We start from the raw sequence: 11,239 nt of genomic DNA on the forward strand, positions 1-11,239 counted from the left end.
ACACGACACAGACTATCAACACGACACAGACTATCAACACGACACAGACTATCAACACGACACAGACTATCAACACGACACAGACTATCAACACGACACAGACTATCAACACGACACAGACTATCAACACGACACAGACTATCAACACGACACAGACTATCAACACGACACAGACTATCAACACGACACAGACTATCAACACGACACAGACTATCAACACGACACAGACTATCAACACGACACAGACTATCAACACGACACAAACTATCAACACGACACAGACTATCAACACGACACAGACTATCAACACGACACAGACTATCAACACGACACAGACTATCAACACGACACAGACTATCAACACGACATGAACTATCAACACGACACAAACTATCAACACGACACAAACTATCAACACGACACAGACTATCAACACGACACAGACTATCAACACGACACAGACTATCAACACGACACATATCAACACGACACAAACTATCAACACGACACAGACTATCAACACGACACAGACTATCAACACGACACAGACTATCAACACGACACAGACTATCAACACGACACAGACTATCAACACGACACAGACTATCAACACGACACAGACTATCAACACGACACAGACTATCAACACGACACAGACTATCAACACGACACAGACTATCAACACGACACAGACTATCAACACGACACAGACTATCAACACGACACAGACTATCAACACGACACAAACTATCAACACGACACAGACTATCAACACGACACAGACTATCAACACGACACAGACTATCAACACGACACAGACTATCAACACGACACAGACTATCAACACGACACAGACTATCAACACGACACAGACTATCAACACGACACAGACTATCAACACGACACAGACTATCAACACGACACAGACTATCAACACGACACAAACTATCAACACGACACAGACTATCAACACGACACAGACTATCAACACGACACAAACTATCAACACGACACAGACTATCAACACGACACAGACTATCAACACGACACAGACTATCAACACGACACAGACTATCAACACGACACAAACTATCAACACGACACAGACTATCAACACGACACAGACTATCAACACGACACAGACTATCAACACGACACAGACTATCAACACGACACTATCAACACGACACAGACTATCAACACGACACAGACTATCAACACGACACAGACTATCAACACGACACAAACTATCAACACGACACAGACTATCAACACGACACAAACTATCAACACGACACAGACTATCAACACGACACAAACTATCAACACGATACAAACTATCAACAGACACAAACTATCAACACGACACAAACTATCAACACGACACAGACTATCAACACGACACAGACTATCAACACGACACAAACTATCAACACGACACAGACTATCAACACGACACAGACTATCAACACGACACAGACTATCAACACGACACAGACTATCAACACGACACAGACTATCAACACGACACAGACTATCAACACGACACAGACTATCAACACGACACAGACTATCAACACGACACAAACTATCAACACGACACAGACTATCAACACGACACAGACTATCAACACGACACAGACTATCAACACGACACAGACTATCAACACGACACAGACTATCAACACGACACAGACTATCAACACGACACAGACTATCAACACGACACAGACTATCAACACGACACAGACTATCAACACGACACAGACTATCAACACGACACAGACTATCAACACGACACAGACTATCAACACGACACAGACTATCAACACGACACAGACTATCAACACGACACAGACTATCAACACGACACAAACTATCAACACGACACAGACTATTAACACGACACAGACTACCAACACGACACAGACTATCAACACGACACAGACTATCAACACGACACAGACTATCAACACGACACAGACTATCAACACGACACAGACTATCAACACGACACAGACTATCAACACGACACAGACACAGACTATCAACACGACACAACTATCAACACGACACAGACTATCAACACGACACAGACTATCAACACGACACAGACTATCAACACGACACAGACTATCAACACGACACAGACTATCAACACGACACAGACTATCAACACTACAAAGACTATCAACACGACACAGACTATCAACACGACACAGACTATCAACACGACACAGACTATCAACACGACACAGACTATCAACACGACACAGACTATCAACACGACACAGACTATCAACACGACACAGACTATCAACACGACACAGACTATCAACACGACACAGACTATCAACACGACACAGACTATCAACACGACACAGACTATCAACACGACACAGACTATCAACACGACACAGACTATCAACACGACACATACTATCAACACGACACAGACTATCAACACGACACAGACTATCAACACGACACAGACTATCAACACGACACAGACTATCAACACGACACAGACTATCAACACGACACAGACTATCAACACGACACAGACTATCAACACGACACAGACTATCAACACGACACAGACACAGACTATCAACACGACACAGACTATCTATCAACACGACACAGACTACCAACACGACACAGACTATCAACACGACACAGACTATCAACACGACACAGACTATCAACACGACACAGACTATCAACACGACACAGACTATCAACACGACACAGACTATCAACACGACACAGACTATCAACACGACACAGACTATCAACACGACACAGACTATCAACACGACAAAGACACAGACTATCAACACGACACAGACTATCAACACGACACAGACTATCAACACGACACAGACTATCAACACGACACAGACTATCAACACGACACAGACTATCAACACGACACAGACTATCAACACGACACAGACTATCAACACGACACAGACTATCAACACGACACAGACTATCAACACGACACAGACTATCAACACGACACAGACTATCAACACGACACAGACTATCAACACGACACAGACTATCAACACGACACAGACTATCAACACGACACAGACTATCAACACGACACAAACTATGAACACGACACAGACTATCAACACGACACAGACACAGACTATCAACACGACACAAACTATCAACACGACACAGACTATCAACACGACACAAACTATCAACACGACACAGACTATCAACACGACACAGACTATCAACACGACACAGACTATCAACACGACACAGACTATCAACACGACACAGACTATCAACACGACACAGACTATCAACACGACACAGACTATCAACACGACACAGACTATCAACACGACACAGACTATCAACACGACACAGACTATCAACACGACACAGACTATCAACACGACACAGACTATCAACACGACACAGACTATCAACACGACACAGACTATCAACACGACACAGACTATCAACACGACACAGACTATCAACACGACACAGACTATCAACACGACACAGACTATCAACACGACACAGACTATCAACACGACACAGACTATCAACACGACACACACAGACTATCAACACGACACAGACTATCAACACGACACAGACTATCAACACGACACAGACTATCAACACGACACAAACTATCAACACGACACAGACTATCAACACGACACAGACTATCAACACGACACAGACTATCAACACGACACAGACTATCAACACGACACAGACTATCAACACGACACAGACTATCAACACGACACAGACTATCAACACGACACAGACTATCAACACGACACAAACTATCAACACGACACAGACTATCAACACGACACAGACTATCAACACGACACAGACTATCAACACGACACAGACTATCAACACGACACAGACTATCAACACGACACAGACTATCAACACGACACAGACTATCAACACGACACAGACTATCAACACGACACAGACTATCAACACGACACAGACTATCAACACGACACAGACTATCAACACGACACAAACTATCAACACGACACAGACTATCAACACGACACAGACTATCAACACGACACACTATCAACACGACTATCAACACGACACAGACTATCAACACGACTATCAACACGACACAGACTATCAACACGACACAGACTATCAACACGACACAGACTATCAACACGACAAACTATCAACACGACACAGACTATCAACACGACACAGACTATCAACACGACACAGACTATCAACACGACACAGACTATCAACACGACACAGACTATCAACACGACACAGACTATCAACACGACACAGACTATCAACACGACACAAACTATCAACACGACACAGACTATCAACACGACACAGACTATCAACACGACACAGACTATCAACACGACACAGTAAGCAAAACTCAGAACAGTACACTGGACAAAACTCACAGCCACACAATAGATGAAAGTCACTACTTCTGTCTATTGAGCAATGGTGAGTGTTCTGTTTAGTGTAGTGGTGAATTTTGTCTATTGTAGTGGTGAGGTTTGTCTTTTGTAGTGGTGAGTTTTGTCTATTGTAGTGGTGAGTTTTGTCTATTGTAGTGGTGAGTTTTGTCTATTGTAGTGGTGAATTTTGTCTATTGTAGTGGTGAATTTTGTCTATTGTAGTGGTGAGTTTTGTCTGTTGTAGTGGTGAGTTTTGTCTATTGTAGTGGTGAATTTTGTCTATTGCAGTGGTGAATTTTGTCTATTGTAGTGGTGAATTTTGTCTATTGTAGTGGTGAGTTTTGTCTATTGTAGTGGTGAATTTTGTCTATTGTAGTGGTGAATTTTGTCTATTGTAGTGGTGAGTTTTGTCTATTGTAGAGGTGAGTTTTATCTATTGTAGTGGTGAATTTTGTCTGTTGTAGTGGTGAATTTTGTCTATTGTAGTGGTGAGTTTTGTCTATTGTAGTGGTGAATTTTGTCTAGTGTAGTGGTGAGTTTTGTCTATTGTAGTGGTGAGTTTTGTCTATTGTAGTGGTGAATTTTGTCTAGTGTAGTGGTGAGTTTTGTCTATTGTAGTGGTGAGTTTTGTCTATTGTAGTGGTGAATTTTGTCTATTGTAGTGGTGAATTTTGTCTATTGTAGTGGTGAGTTTTGTCTGTTGTAGTAGTGAGTTTTGTCTATTGTAGTGGTGAATTTTGTCTATTGCAGTGGTGAATTTTGTCTATTGTAGTGGTGAATTTTGTCTATTGTAGTGGTGAGTTTTGTCTATTGTAGTGGTGAATTTTGTCTATTGTAGTGGTGAATTTTGTCTATTGTAGTGGTGAGTTTTGTCTATTGTAGAGGTGAGTTTTGTCTATTGTAGTGGTGAATTTTGTCTGTTGTAGTGGTGAATTTTGTCTATTGTAGTGGTGAGTTTTGTCTATTGTAGTGGTGAATTTTGTCTATTGTAGTGATGAGTTTTGTCTATTGTAGTGGTGAGTTTTTTCTAGTGTAGTGGTGAGTTTTGTCTAGTGTAGTGGTGAGTTTTGTCTATTGCAGTGGTGAATTTTGTCTATTGTAGTGGTGAATTTTGTCTAGTGTAGTGGTGAGTTTTGTCTATTGTAGTGGTGATTTTTGTCTATTGTAGTGATGAGTTTTGTCTATTGTAGTGGTGAGTTTTTTCTAGTGTAGTGGTGAGTTTTGTCTAGTGTAGTGGTGAGTTTCTCAAGTACTTAGTGACGAGGTTTGTTTAGTGTGTAGTGGTGATAATGAGTCTAGTGTAGTGGTGATAATGAGTCTAGTGTAGTGGTGATAATGAGACTAGTGTAGTGGTGATAATGAGTCTAGTGTAGTGGTGATAATGAGTCTAATGTAGTGGTGATAATGAGTCTAGTGTAGTGGTGATAATGAGTCTAGTATAGTGGTGATAATGAGTCTATTGTAGTGGTGATAATGAGTCTAGTGTAGTGGTGATAATGAGTCTAGTGTAGTGGTGATAATGAGTCTAGTATAGTGGTGATAATGAGTCTAGTATAGTGGTGATAATGAGTCTAGTATAGTGGTGATAATGAGTCTAGTATAGTGGTGATAATGAGTCTATTGTAGTGGTGATAATGAGTCTAGTGTAGTGGTGATAATGAGTCTAGTGTAGTGGTGATAATGTGTCTAGTGTAGTGGTGATAATGAGTCTAGTGTAGTGGGGATAATGAGTCTAGTGTAGTGGTGATAATGAGTCTAGTGTAGTGGTGATAATGAGTCTAGTATAGTGGTGATAATGAGTCTAGTATAGTGGTGATAATGAGTCTAGTGTAGTGGTGATAATGAGTCTAGTGTAGTGGTGATAATGAGTCTAGTGTAGTGGGGATAATGAGTCTAGTGTAGTGGTGATAATGAGTCTAGTGTAGTGGTGATAATAAGTCTTGTGTTGGGGTGATAATGAGTCTAGTGTAGTGGTGATAATAAGTCTTGTGTTGGGGTGATAATGAGTCTAGTGTAGTGGGGATAATGAGTCTAGTGTAGTGGTGATAATGAGTCTAGTGTAGTGGGGATAATGAGTCTAGTGTAGTGGTGATAATGAGTCTAGTGTAGTGGTGATAATGAGTCTAGTGTAGTGGGGATAATGAGTCTAGTGTAGTGGTGATAATGAGTCTAGTGTAGTGGTGATAATGAGTCTAGTGTAGTGGGGATAATGAGTCTAGTGTAGTGGTGATAATGAGTCTAGTGTAGTGGTGATAATGAGTCTAGTGTAGTGGTGATAATGAGTCTAGTGTAGTGGTGATAATGAGTCTAGTGTAGTGGGGATAATGAGTCTAGTGTAGTGGTGATAATGAGTCTAGTGTAGTGGTGATAATAAGTCTTGTGTTGGGGTGATAATGAGTCTAGTGTAGTGGTGATAATAAGTCTTGTGTTGGGGTGATAATGAGTCTAGTGTAGTGGTGATAATGAGTCTTGTGTAGTTGTGATAATGAGTCTAGTGTAGTGGTGATAATGAGTCTTGTGTAGTGGTGATAATGAGTCTAGTGTAGTGGTGATAATGAGTCTTGTGTAGGGGTGATAATGAGTCTAGTGTAGTGGTGATAATGAGTCTAGTGTAGTGGTGATAATGAGTCTTGTGTAGGGGTGATAATGAGTCTAGTATAGTGGTGATAATGAGTCTAGTGTAGTGGTGATAATGAGTCTTGTGTAGTGGTGATAATGAGTCTAGTGTAGTGGTGATAATGAGTCTTGTGTAGTGGTGATAATGAGTCTAGTGTAGTGGTGATAATGAGTCTTGTGTAGGGGTGATAATGAGTCTAGTGTAGTGGTGATAATGAGTAGTGTAGTGGTGATAATGAGTCTTGTGTAGGGGTGATAATGAGTCTAGTGTAGTGGTGATAATGAGTCTTGTGTAGGGGTGATAATGAGTCTAGTGTAGTGGTGATAATGAGTCTAGTGTAGTGGTGATAATGAGTCTTGTGTAGGGGTGATAATGAGTCTAGTATAGTGGTGATAATGAGTCTAGTGTAGTGGTGATAATGAGTCTTGTGTAGTGGTGATAATGAGTCTAGTGTAGTGGTGATAATGAGTCTAGTGTAGGGGTGATAATGAGTCGTGTAGTGGTGATAATGAGTCTAGTGTAGGGGTGATAATGAGTCTAGTGTAGGGGTGATAATGAGTCTAGTGTAGTGGTGATAATGAGTCTAGTGTAGGGGTGATAATGAGTCTAGTGTAGTGGTGATAATGAGTCTAGTGTAGTGGTGATAATGAGTCTAGTGTAGTGGTGATAATGAGTCTAGTGTAGTGGTGATAATGAGTCTAGTGTAGTGGTGATAATGAGTCTAGTGTAGGGGTGATAATGAGTCTAGTGTAGTGGTGATAATGAGTCTAGTGTAGGGGTGATAATGAGTCTAGTGTAGGGGTGATAATGAGTCTAGTGTAGTGGTGATAATGAGTCTAGTGTAGGGGTGATAATGAGTCTAGTGTAGTGGTGATAATGAGTCTAGTGTAGTGGTGATAATGAGTCTTGTGTAGGGGTGATAATAATTCTTGTGTAGTGGTGATAATGAGTCTAGTGTAGTGGTGATAATGAGTCTTGTGTAGGGGTGATAATAATTCTTGTGTAGGGGTGATCCTTAATTTGGAATACTGTGATAGTTGGTATAATGTGTAGTCGTCCTAATACATTATCCCTCTACAGGTGTATGAGGCAGGAAGTGAGGTGTGTATGATGGAGTGAGGAACGTAGGTGTGATGAAGTGAGGAACGTAGGTGTGATGAAGTGAGGAACGTAGGTGTGATGAAGTGAGGAACGTAGGTGTGATGAAGTGAGGAACGTAGGTGTGATGAAGTGAGGAACGTAGGTGTGATGAAGTGAGGAACGTAGGTGTGATGGAGTGAGGAACGTAGGTGTGATGAAGTGAGGAACGTAGGTGTGATGGAGTGAGGAACGTAGGTGTGATGGAGTGAGGAACGTAGGTGTGATGGAGTGAGGAACGTAGGTATGATGGAGTGAGGAACGTAGGTGTGATGGAGGGAGGAACGTAGGTGTGATGAAGTGAGGAACGTAGGTGTGATGGAGTGAGGAACGTAGGTGTGATGGAGTGAGGAACGTAGGTGTAATGGAGTGAGGAACGTAGGTGTGATGGAGTGAGGAACGTAGGTGTGATGGAGTGAGGAACGTAGGTGTGATGGAGGGAGGAACGTAGGTGTGATGAAGTGAGGAACGTAGGTGTGATGGAGGGAGGAACGTAGGTGTGATGGAGGGAGGAACATAGGTGTGATTGAGTGAGGAACGTAGGTGTGATGGAGTGAGGAACGTAGGTGTGATGGAATGAGGAACGTAGGTGTGATGGAGTGAGGAACGTAGGTGTGATGGAGGGAGGAACGTAGGTGTGATGGAATGAGGTACGTAGGTGTGATGGAGGGAGGAACGTAGGTGTGATGGAGTGAGGAACGTAGGTGTGATGGAGTGAGGAACGTAGGTGTGATGGAGGGAGGAACGTAGGTGTGATGGAGGGAGGAACGTAGGCCTGATGGAGGGAAAAAGGTTAGTGTGATGGAGGGAGGAACGTAGGTGTGATGGAGGGAGGAACGTAGGTGTGATGGAATGAGGTACGTAGGTGTGATGGAGGGAGGAACGTAGGTGTGATGGAGGGAGGAACGTAGGTGTGATGGAGGGAGGAACGTAGGTGTGATGGAGTGAGGAACGTAGGTGTGATGGAGTGAGGAACGTAGGTGTGATGGAGGGAGGAACGTAGGTGTGATGGAGTGAGGAACGTAGGTGTGATGGAGGTAGGAACGTAGGTGTGATGGAGTGAGGAACGTAGGTGTGATGGAGTGAGGAACGTAGGTGTGATGGAGTGAGGAACGTAGGTGTGATGGAGTGAGGAACGTAGGTGTGATGGAGGGAGGAACGTAGGTGTGATGGAGGGAGGAACATAGGTGTGATTGAGTGAGGAACGTAGGTGTGATGGAGTGAGGAACGTAGGTGTGATGAAGTGAGGAACGTAGGTGTGATGGAGGGAGGAACATAGGTGTGATTGAGTGAGGAACGTAGGTGTGATGGAGTGAGGAACGTAGGTGTGATGGAATGAGGAACGTAGGTGTGATGGAGTGAGGAACGTAGGTGTGATGGAGTGAGGAACGTAGGTGTGATGGAGTGAGGAACGTAGGTGTGATGGAGGGAGGAACGTAGGTGTGATGGAGGGAGGAACATAGGTGTGATGGAGTGAGGAACGTAGGTGTGATGGAGTGAGGAACGTAGGTGTGATGGAATGAGGAACGTAGGTGTGATGGAGTGAGGAACGTAGGTGTGATGGAGGGAGGAACGTAGGTGTGATGGAGTGAGGAACGTAGGTGTGATGGAGTGAGGAACGTAGGTGTGATGGAGGGAGGAACGTAGGTGTGATGGAGGGAGGAACGTAGGTGTAATGGAGTGAGGAACGTAGGTGTGATGGAGGGAGGAACGTAGGTGTGATGGAGTGAGGAACGTAGGTGTGATGGAGTGAGGAACGTAGGTGTGATGGAGTGAGGAACGTAGGTGTGATGGAGTGAGGAACGTAGGTGTGATGGAGTGAGGAACGTAGGTGTGATGGAGTGAGGAACGTAGGTGTGATGGAGTGAGGAACGTAGGTGTGATGGAGGGAACGTAGAACGTAGGTGTGATGGAGTGAGGAACGTAGGTGTGATGGAGGGAGGAACGTAGGCCTGATGGAGGGAAAAAGGTTAGTGTGATGGAGGGAGGAACGTAGGTGTGATGGAGGGAGGAAGGTAGGTGTGATGAACGGAGGAACGTAGGTAATGCCCTGGGTGGGTAGGGAGGTGAAGATGCGGTGGTGTGGGAAGGTGTAACCGGGCATGGATTGATTACCCCAAACTCCTCCTCTCCTTACACCTTTCTGCTTTGTATTGTACTGATGAAGTCACTGTGTGGCGAAACGTTTCCTCAATAAAGATTCCAATATGTTGCATAAGTGTTTCATTTCTTCTATTTATGTATTGCTCTAGTCACAGTATTGTGCCTTTGTGTTACTTATGTTTTTGTCCCTGTATTAGGTACCAAGAAGTAGGTATTAGGTAATATGAAATATTAGGTACCAAGAATTAGGTATTAGGTATTAGAAAGTAATAAGTACCAAGACGTAAGTATTATGTACCAAAAAAGTAAGTATTAGGTACCAAGAAATATTAGATATCAATAAGTATTAGGTATAAATAAGTAGGTATTAGGTATCAATAAGTATTGGGTATCAAGAAGTAAGTATTAGATACAAATAAGTAGGTATTATGTATCAAGAAGTAAGAAGTATCAAGAAGTAAGAAGTATCAAGAAGTAAGAAGTATCAAGAAGTAAGAAGTATCAAGAAGTAAGAAGTATCAAGAAGTAAGAAGTATCAAGAAGTAAGCCTTAGGTATAAATAAGTAGGTACTAGGTATCAGTAAGTAAGCATTAGATATAAAGTGAGGGAGCAGTGTCCATGACTCAGTTACCATCGGTCACAACACCAAACAATGGCTGCTCTACCGTGTAAGTTCCGGCCTCTCGCGGAATCTTCACAACAGGATTACATAAAATCTTAGAAGTGGCCGAGTGGTTTGCGCACTGGCCTGTGACTTTTAAGACTCACTTGCCATGGGTTTGATCCCTATCCGCTCTGTGTCTCTTCTTTCTCTATATATAACCGGTCAATCTCCACTGCTCGTTTAAGGTCAGGTGAGACTGGCTGTTCCAGTCTGCTAAATATCACAGTTCACCTTGCAGTGTGTGTGTATGT

This window comes from Cherax quadricarinatus, chromosome 16 (genome assembly GCF_038502225.1).
Source record: "Cherax quadricarinatus isolate ZL_2023a chromosome 16, ASM3850222v1, whole genome shotgun sequence".
NCBI classification, from domain to species: Eukaryota; Metazoa; Arthropoda; class Malacostraca; order Decapoda; family Parastacidae; genus Cherax; species Cherax quadricarinatus.